The sequence below is a fragment of the Mesocricetus auratus genome, unplaced genomic scaffold (assembly GCF_017639785.1).
Source record: "Mesocricetus auratus isolate SY011 unplaced genomic scaffold, BCM_Maur_2.0 Super-Scaffold_100010, whole genome shotgun sequence".
Lineage (NCBI taxonomy): Eukaryota > Metazoa > Chordata > Mammalia > Rodentia > Cricetidae > Mesocricetus > Mesocricetus auratus.
Window position 1 is genome coordinate 23,601,793 of NW_024429194.1, and position 9,871 is coordinate 23,611,663.

At 52.0% G+C, this 9,871-nt stretch overlaps 1 long non-coding RNA gene across 1 annotated transcript; it reads right to left on the minus strand.

Moving 5' to 3' along the window:
* Positions 1-6,761: 6,761 nt before the first annotated feature.
* Positions 6,762-8,167, minus strand: LOC121142764. Its single transcript, XR_005879848.1, has 2 exons — positions 7,556-8,167; positions 6,762-7,446 (listed from the first exon to the last, which is right to left on the minus strand). It is a non-coding gene; the product is annotated as an uncharacterized LOC121142764 (long non-coding RNA).
* Between the last annotated feature and the right edge of the window lie 1,704 nt (positions 8,168-9,871).

Genomic DNA, 9,871 nt, shown 5'->3' on the forward strand with positions numbered 1-9,871 from the left:
TGCAGGGATGAGGGTGAAGAGAAAACCCTTCCAAGGAGCAGCAGTGAGGAGGCACGGGGCAACCGTGGGAAAGCACCAGACGCCACAGATGATGGTGCTGGGCAAGGGAACTGCCCACGATGCTGACCACAGGGGCCACACGTTTGCCGTGATGGCCAGAAAACGGTGGTGGAGGGTGCAATGCCTACTTCCCATGGCAATAGAGGGATGCCAGTCCAGGCCCTGGCACACTCAGGCTCCCTGACAACCTGGGCAGCACCCCAGGCAGTGGGGGACAGAGAGCACGGTTCTGGGCAATAAAGGTCGCGAGGGTGGACTTGGGTCACTTGCTTTGTAAATTGTTGCAAAAGTCCTTTGAAGTTCAGATAAATTAGATGCTGAAACCTGCTATCTCTGCCTCACTTCAGAGACCTGACTACTTAAGTGGACACCAGCCCTCACCTGCAAGCTACTGAAACCACTGCTTGATCCCAGTGGCCCCCGAAAGCCTTTGCTCAGCACGGGTAAACCAAGTCAGTCAGCTGATGTTCATCAGTGTCAGACAGGCACATTGGACACGAGCGTCAAGTTCCTGTGAACATGGCTAAATCAGACGTCCCAGCAATTTAGTGGCATTTGCTTATTTGTGTTTTTGTAGTGCTGAGGCCTGAGGGGCTACGTTTTTAGTTTGTGTATTTCCAAACACCTGCCAGACAGCCTGGAACTCACTTCAAGTGAGTTCATTTCATAAACACATAAAGACATTCATAGCTGTTTTGTGTCCTATTGAAAAATTAGGACAAGGAGGCCTGGCCCTGTATGGAGAGGACAGGCCCCTGTCTGTGGGGTCATCACTAGAATGTTGTCCTCCAAGAAGCATGTCACTCTGTATTGTATCTCTTACCTAACAAGAGATAGGGCGCTTAGTAGGTTCTTAGTAGGAATATAGTAGAAAATGACTAGCCTTATGAATATTTGGGGATTTAAAAAGGAAGTGGTTAGTTTTGCTTAGGAATCCAGAGAAGAGGGAGCAGGTCTTTAGAATGTAGGAATCGATGACAAAAAAAATGGAGAAGAGCTTGGGGGGAGATGGGGCTTGCAGGCAGGCGGGCAGGCAGACAGGCGGGCAGGCGGACAGGCAGGTGAGCAGGGCAGGTGGGCTGTCAGGCAGGCAGGCCAAGAAGAAGTCTGGAGCCTGTCGGGTGTGGGTAGTGGCGCACCTCTTTAATCCTAACACTCGCCGGGCATTGGTGGCGCACGCCTTTAATCCCAGCACTCGGGAGGCAGAGGCAGGCGGATCTCTGTGAGTTCGAGACCAGCCTGGACTACCGAGCGAGTTCCAGGACAGCCTCCAAAGCCACAGAGAAACCCTGTCTCGTAAAACCAAAAAAAAAAAAAAAAAAAAAAAAAAAAAATCCTAACACTCAGAGGGACCTCTGTGAGTTTGAGGCCAGTTGGTCTACAGAGCGAGTTCCAGGGCAGCCAGCCAGGGTTACACAGAGAAACCCTGTCTTGAGAAACAAAACAAACAAAGGAAGAAGAAGAAAGGAGGAGGAGGAGGGAGAGAGGGAGGAAGGAAGGAAGGAAGGAAGGAAGGAAGGAAGGAAGGAAGGAAGGAAGGAAGGAGGGAAGGAAGAAGAATCCATGCAGCACATTCCATTTCCTAGGAGGGGCTGGTGCCCTCTTCAGAAATGTGAATTTCCTTTTGTCTATAGTTAAAGCATGCTCATCTTGTCTGCTGAGCTCCTGAGCTGCTGGGTTTGTTCGCTAATGGACTCATGCTGGGTGTTTTACCTCATAAGTCCTGAGCTAGCTCTCTGTTGATGCTTAACAATATTCTCACAAGCATGTCAAGTTAAACAATACATTTAGTTCATCATAGTTTGTCAAAGAAATCTGGGATGGGGTGGACTGAGAAGGCTTGGTGGTTAAAAGTACTTTTTGCTCTTGCAGAGGACCGGGGTTCAATTCCCAGAACCCACATGGTGGCTCATAAACACCTGTGGCTGTAGTTCCAGGGGTGCCCAGTGCCCTCATGTGACCTCCACAGGTACCAGGCATGCACATGGTACACATGTGTACACACAAGCAAAAGCCCCTACACATAAAATGAATACATCTAAAAGTAAAGAGGAGGAGGACAGAAATCGGGGTTGGGTGTTTTGCAAGGCTATAACTAAAATATCACTGAAGTCCTAGCCAAAGAGCCACTGGGGAAAGAGAAGTTTCTAAGCTTAGGGCAGCATGGGCAGAAATCAGTACAAGCTTGTAAGCTTTTGTTTTCTTTCTCCCCTCGAGCCTTGGTTCCTTTGAGACAGAGTCTTTCCACGTTGCTCTGGCTTTTCTGGAACTCTCTGTGTAGACCAGCCTGGCTTCAGACTCACAGAGATCCGCCTGCCTCTGCCTCTGCCTCCTCTGCCTCCTCCGCCTCCTCCGCCTCCTCCGCCTCCTCCGCCTCCTCCGCCTCCTCCGCCTCCTCTGCCTCCTCAGCCTCCTCCGCCTCCGCCTCCGCCTCTGCTGGGATTAAAGGCCTCGCCTCCGCCTCCGCCTCCGCCTCTGCTGGGATTAAAGGCGTGCACCGCCACCTGGCTTTAGCTGTCTTTTTCTAACCCCGCACTCTGGGCCTGTTTCTTGTCAGGGGTTAGCTTTAATTATGTTTTGCTTTAAGACAGGGTCTCATTTAGCCGTCCTTGAGTTCACTGTGTAGAACTTCTGAGTCTTCCCAAGTGCCAGCTGGGATTATTGGTGTTGCCACACTGGCTGTCTAGTGGTGTTCTTGTATCTCGCCACAGGGTCTTCTCACTCAGAAGCAGCTTGTTTTTGTAAAGCCTAGCAAAATGATCTTTAAGTCTAACGAGTAACACAATCACCTTTTGGACATTCTTTATGTTTTTTATTTTTATTTATTTATTTATTTATTTATTTTGGTTTTTCAAGACAGGGTTTCTCTGTGGCTTTGGAGGCTGTCCTGGAACTAGCTCTTGTAGACCAGGCTGGCCTCGAACTCACAGAGATTCACCTGCCTCTGCCTCCCAAGTGCTGGGATTAAAGGCGTGCGCCACCAACGCCTGGCCTTTTGGACATTCTTATTAGTTATCAAGTCCCAGGTCCCTCCCCGGTATGGGATGGGACTATAAATGTCAGAAGAGAACAAAAGGATTTGGGGCACACGTAGAGTTGTCTTCAAAGATCCTCATTAGATACTAGACCATGGGGAACTGAAATATCCCTTCTTGCAGTCGAAGGATGCCCACTTCATGGGTGCACACCCTGTCTCGGAAAAAACAACAACAACAAAAAGTTGTTTATAGGGCTTAGAGATTAAGAGCACTGGCTGCTCTTCCAGAGGTCCTGAGTTCAATTCCCAGCAACCACATAGTGGCTTACAACCATCCATAATGAGATCTGGTGCCCTCTTCTGGTGTCCAAGCATATATGTAGGCAGATCACTGCATCTAAAATAAATAAATAAATAAATGTGTGTGCTATAATTTAAAAAAAGTTGCTTATAGTGAGGCAGTGGTGGCACACACCATTAATCCCAGCACTCGGCAGAGGCAGGCAGATCTCTGTGAGTTTGAGGTCAGCCTGGTCTACAGAGCAAGTTTCAGGACAACCAGGGCCACACAGAGAGACCCTGTGTCTAAAAACCAAAAGCTAAAACCCAGCATTCTTTACATACTTTATTTAGTGTGTGTGCATGCTATTACATGCAGCAGTCAGACAACTCTCAGCACCCTGTCAGGGGCTATGGATTCAGGTGGTTAGGCCTGTGCAGGCCTCTGTTTAGTGAGCCATCTTGCCTGCCTAAACTTAGCTCCTTACTGTGTGGCTAAGTTGCCTAACTTCTCATGACTCCATTTTCTCATCTCTAACATGGAAATCACCTAAGTGCAGGGTACTGAAGGAACCAAAGAGCTGGATGCCATGGTCTAGAGAGAACTGGGTTGAATCTTGCGGATAGCAGGGGAGTCTAAGCAGGCCTTGTCAGTTCCTATGAGGTGGTGGAACTGAGTGAGGACGGCTGTGGGCAGCTCACATCCCTTTAGGGCAAGGGCTGGTCTTAGCCAGGGCCCCTCTCAGTTCACAAAGGATGTGGGAGTTAGCCTGTGGGCAGGAGGGAATCCAGCGGTGTGGGAACAAGACTTTCCCACATAAGGATGGGTGGGTGAGAGTATTTAGCCTCTGGGAGCAAATAGAAGAATCCAGAAGGGAGGGGTCCCTAGATACAGCCACTCCAAAGAGCTGACAAAGACGGAACTTTGATGAAATAATCTTTTATAATAGCATGATGGCTGTTTGGTGTTTGTTTTTAAGATTTATTTTTATTTTATGTGCATTGATATTTTGCTTGTATGTATGTGTGAGGACATCAGATCCTCTGGAACTGGGCTTACAGGCTGTGGTTGAGCTACCATGTGGGTGCTGGGAATTGAACCCTGGTTCTCTAGAAGATCAGCCAGAGCTCTTAACTGCTGAGCCATTTCTCCAGCCCATGTGAGTTTGTTTTTGAGACATGGTCACTGTAAGTGACAAATCTCTGGCTGTCCTGGGACTCACTTCGTAGACCAAGTCTGGCCTCGAACTTACAGAGATCCTCTAGCCTTGCCTGAGAGCAGGGATGAAGGCCGCCACAGCTGCTCTTTACTGTTTCCGAAAGAAATCAATCCATAGGGTGATGACGCAGTGTAGCGTGGATGGTGGTGCGGAGACCAGCGGGGACCCACAGGGCTGACCCTCCTACCCTGTACAGCAGGCACAGTTCCGGACTTCCTGACCTCCGGATCATGTCTCTGGAGGCAGCCTCCGGCAGGCAGAACTGCCCCTTTCCCCTGGGCAGGCACCCCTAATCCAGGGCTCTTCCCTTTCAAAGACACCTTCTCAAACTGGTTCCCAGCCTGGAGGCCGCACTATGAACCTCCCTAGAAAACAAAAAGCTTTCAAAATCCGCCACCGTAACTAAAGTAATAGCAAGGACGGTAAGATCACAGGGCACACACCTGAATTCACCTTAGTGTGGTCAGGATCTAGGCACCAAAGCAACTCAGAGTACAGTAGGGACCGAAGGACCTTATGCCTGCCTAAGGTTAATGACCGGAGTCATCTTTACTGGTCACTGTCCTCCCCCTCGCTCCAAGCCAGCTCTCTTCTTCCTGTCATCCCGAGGGTCTCGGAGATCACGAGAGAGATATGCATCCAGTCTGAGTGTGCCCATTCCGTTTTCCACCCACGAGCTGCGGACACACCACGTTCTCCCTCCCGTGTCCCGTGAGCACGCGGATTCCTCCGCCGGTCGCGGGGCATAACCGCAGGGCTGCCACGCGCTGCCCTTCCCTTCCCGGAGGCAGGTGCACCCCCCAACCTCTGTGAGTCCTTGCAACCTCCCCGAGCGGCTCGCAGCGTGACCAGCGCCGTCGCGCAATACTGAGGCGCGCGGGTCACGGTGGCCGCCAACTTTTTGCTCAACCATGGGGCTGAGGCCACAAGCCCTGGGGACAGGGATAGAGGTGGGGGCACAGAGTTATGCATCTGCAGAGAGTTCGGCTCTCGGAGAGGGGACCTGGAGGCTCGGAGCTGTATTCGGAGGCGGCTCCTCCATGCTCCAGTTGAGCCCTGGAAAAACCCCGGCGCGCGAGCAGGCCAGGGACGGCGGGAACAAAGGCGGCCGGGGCCGGATGCAGTCATGGAAAAACCCATCGGGGCGCCGGCGCGGGGGCGGCGCGCCTGGCAGCAGCAGCATCTAGCCGGCCGTTCGGGTGGGGCCGCTCCCAGCCAGAACCACCAAGAGCAAGGGGAGGTCCCGGGAGCGGGAAAAATGCGGGACCGGTCATTGGTCCCCGGGGTCACCACGCTCCGGGTGCCCATAAACACTGCGGGCTCGAGATCGTGTACCCAGCTGGTACATGCGAAATCTTGCACATGGCCTCTGGGCTGGAGGACGGAAGCGCAGCAGCGGGTCGCAGCGACCACGTGGGGGGAGACGCGCACGGACCCCACGCTGGCGCGAGGCGCCTGCACGCGCTCCAGTGCGCACACGATCACTTACACGCACGTGCGCCCAGACACGCGAGCTGCCTACAACTCCCAGGGCAGAAGGAAGGAAACAGTTGGACAGAAAGGGGAGGAAATGGAATAGAGGCTCGTTAGGGCGGGCCCCCATGGCTAGACACTGGAGCCTCAGAGAAGCGGGAGGCGGGGGCTGGGAGGCTTTGAAGAGGCCACTTTCAGGACTGCCCCCCATTTTACAGGTGCTGGCTCCCGGCCTCCCGCGGCCGGACGTGCCCAGTTCCCGCCTCCGGGCTAGAGTTTCCCCTCTCGTGCCGGCCGCTGCCCAGCCTAGTCTCGACTCGTAAATTTAGCTGCAGATCTGGAGAGGTGACGCCCCAAGTTTATTTTTTAATTCCTGTAGAAAAGGAAAGCGTTACTGCTGGATGGACCCATTGACTCCCAACCCTTTTTCAGTTTGAATTTTTTTTTTTAAATGAAGGAGGAACTGAGCTCGGTGGTGGGAGGTGGCGCAGACTCATCTTAGCTCATACATGCACCCTTGTTTATTTGTGCCGCTGCCTGTTGTGGGGTGGGACAAAGCCTGGCCTGGGGAGGCTGCGCTGCGCGCGGGGAGCGGGCTGAAAAGGGTCGTAGACCTGCTCATGGCTGCGGTGGCCTAGAACCTGCTTCTGAGAGCAGAGAATCCCAGACTCTCCCTGTGTCAAACAACCTATGTGGGGAGTGGGTGGGTGGGTGGCGGTGTGGCTCCTGGGAGGCAGAGGATAAAGAACCCAGGGCTTCAAAGCATTTAATTAAAAAATAACTTGGGGTGTCAGAGGCAGGCGGATCTCTGAGATCGAGGCCAGCATGCTCTGCCGAGTGAGTTTCAGGACAGCCAGGGCGGTTACAAAGAGAAACTCTTGTCTCAAACCAGAAAACCAAACAAAGCAAAAACTGAGGTAGGGTCAGAAGTCTGTTATCCCAGACCTTGGGATGCCAGGAGATCAAGGGATTCGAAGCCAGCCAGTGGGAGCCCAGCTTAAGGCGGCAGGAGACCCTTCTCAAAAGAACTCACATGCCCAACCCCCTTCAGACGAATCGAATAACAAAGAAGAGGTAGTTGTCCTGAGGACAGGCTGGGCGAGCACAGCCTGCAAGATTGTCGTGGTTCAATACTACATAAGTAGGCAGGTGCCTACCCGATCCCTCCGGATCCAGCGAATTTGTATTTGTTTGTGATCTTTGAAACTGACCTTGGAATCGATGGCTTTAACGTTGCCTCTCTTAAGCCTCTTGGTGTCACCTAATATTGTGGAGTCTCAAATTACTCATCAGTAAAATGGGTCCAAGGTTTATGGTACTGAAAGTAGTTGCCAATCTCCCTTCACTTCTCAGTGGGGTAGGGACCACTTCTTACTTCCATAGCTGCTCCTCGGTCACTTCTCGAAATCCCAGGGGCCTCTCTTAAATTCTGATTTCCTGTGAAAGGGATGAGAGTATGTGTGTTTGGGAGGGATTGCGGTGTGGTCTGTGGCAGGCAAGACTGGGGGAGTAGCGCCCCCTGCTGGACCATTACAGTAGCGCTTACTCAGTCCCTGAAGACAGGCCCAGGCTAATCTGATGAGCGCCGAGGACCTCATGCGCCAGGCACCGCAGGGCTCCACTGGCCTTGTCCTTAGTGTCTTGGTTTCCTTTCAAGCGGATCAGAAGAATGCTGGCTCCCCACAGCAGAATCTACTCAGCCATCCAACTCCTCAGCCTGTTCCAACTCCAACAGGCCTCTTTTGCCGTGGAGGAATGAGCTAACTTGCTATTTATAAAGGACTTTACAGTTTACAAGGTTGTTGCTTCTGGGCGGGACGTCATTAAGAAGGGATCAATTTGCCTTGCTCAGGGGTGGTTTGGATTCTACCGCCTCCATCCAGCTGTGTAACCAAGGCAGCGTTCAAAACATTGACTAACCAGTAGGACAGGCATCAGCCAATCAGAACAGAGTTTGCCGTAATGGAGAGCGACGCCCAAATCTCTGTGTACCTGCTCAAAGTTCTGGACCAGCGTCAGCCTTATTGATTCTGGCTTCTCTGCCTACTTTATGGGGATTTAGATGGTAACAGTATCACCTTCCAAGGCTTTTGAAGCTTGTATTAGTTAAGGCATGTAATGGCTTGCCAAAGTGGCGAATCTAAAGCACCCAGTAGGGTTTAGCCCAAGTGATTCTGCCTCCTGTGAGTGGTGAGTCACCTAGGAGTCAGACTCGGTGATTGCCACTTTTAAGGGACGGTTGCCAGCTGATTCCACTGTGTGTACTCGAGGCCCACCCCCTGTTTCCCCCACCCCTGCTCCAGGCTGAGCTACATCTCCATATTGCTCCAACCAAATCCCTCTGTGTTTGAGCCTTTCCTCCTGGTTCCGCTCCTGACCCTCTCCTGCCTCGATGATCCCGAGCCCCCTCACTGGCTTCCCACAGCCCATCATCTTTCCCAGATCCATCCCCTGGCGCAGAAGGCCCAGAGCTATCTGGATTCTTGTATCCCTTGTTTCCAAAAGCAGCTGCCCTCCTCTGCTTGCCTGGATACAATAGTTTCCTATTGGCCTGCAGCTTCTGGCCATCTGCCGGTTCCCAGCAGAGTTCATCTCAAACACACAGCCATCAGCGCTCTCCACCTTGGAGGGACATCTTCAGGGCCGCCTTCCACTAAGTGAAGCTATCTCATTTTATCTCAAGATCCTTCTGGTACCTCTGTCATTATCCTCACTTAGTGAGGACACAACAGGGAAGCTTCAAGAGCTAAACAGCTTGATGAGACTCACGGTGTCCCTGGTACAGCCTCCTCGGGTGTTTCTCGGAGTCTTTACCTCCTGCTTTCACTGGGCCATGCTCTGATTTAGCCCTTTGATCTTCCACGTGTCGTGTCCCCCCCCCCCCCGCCTTCCCCCTTGCCTCCTCCCCCCAGCCCGGTTTCAGCTTGGGCTGTATCTTCCTCCAGCTTAGCTCAAGGGCTACCTGCCTTTTGGCCCTGTTCCTATGTCCTGCTGACTGGTAGTTGCTTTCTCTGGAGCTCTCCGAGCTATTCTCCCCTCTAGACTTGCTGCTGCTGCTTTGAGACAGGGTCTCACTATGTAGCCTTGGCTGGCCCAGAACTCACAGAGATCCGTTTGCCTCTGCCTCTCGAGTGCTGGGATTAAAAGCCAGTGTCACCATATCTGGGCTTCAACCTCACTTTATATTAATATCTCTCTTGTTTTTGACCCTGTACTTTGGATGTGAGCTTTCCCTTGATAAGGGACATTGGGGTTACTGTACCCACCTCCCATCTCCCAGTAGGAGTGCTAGAATTACAGATTAAGTCACTTTATTCAGTTGTGGGTTTTTCCCCCCCAAAACAGGGTTTCTCTGTGTAACAGCTCTGTCTGTCCTGGAACTTGCTCTGTAGACTAGGCTGTCCTGGAACTCACAGAGATCTGCCTGCATCTGCCTCCCAAGTGCTGGGATTAAAGGTGTGCGCCACTGCTGCCTGGCCAGCTTTTTTTCATGGGTTCTGGTGGTTGCATTTAGGTTGGCAAATAATTTTACCAGTTCAGCCATCTCTCTGGGCCCCTCCCTTTTTATGTGTATGGGTGTTTTGCCTTGATGCATGTGTCTTTGTACCACATGGGTACCTGATACCCTCTGTGGCATGAAGCATGAAGCCCATGAAGCAAACTGGAGTTACAGATGGTTGAGAACCATCATGAAGGTGTCATAAATTGGACCAGGCCCTGTGGAAAGGCAGCCAGTGCTCTTAACTGCTGACCCATATCCCCAGCCCTTTATTTTATTTTTGAGACAGGGTCTCATTATGATGCTGGTCTAGAACTCACTCTGTAGACTAGGCTGGCTTTGAACTCACAGAGATTCACCTGC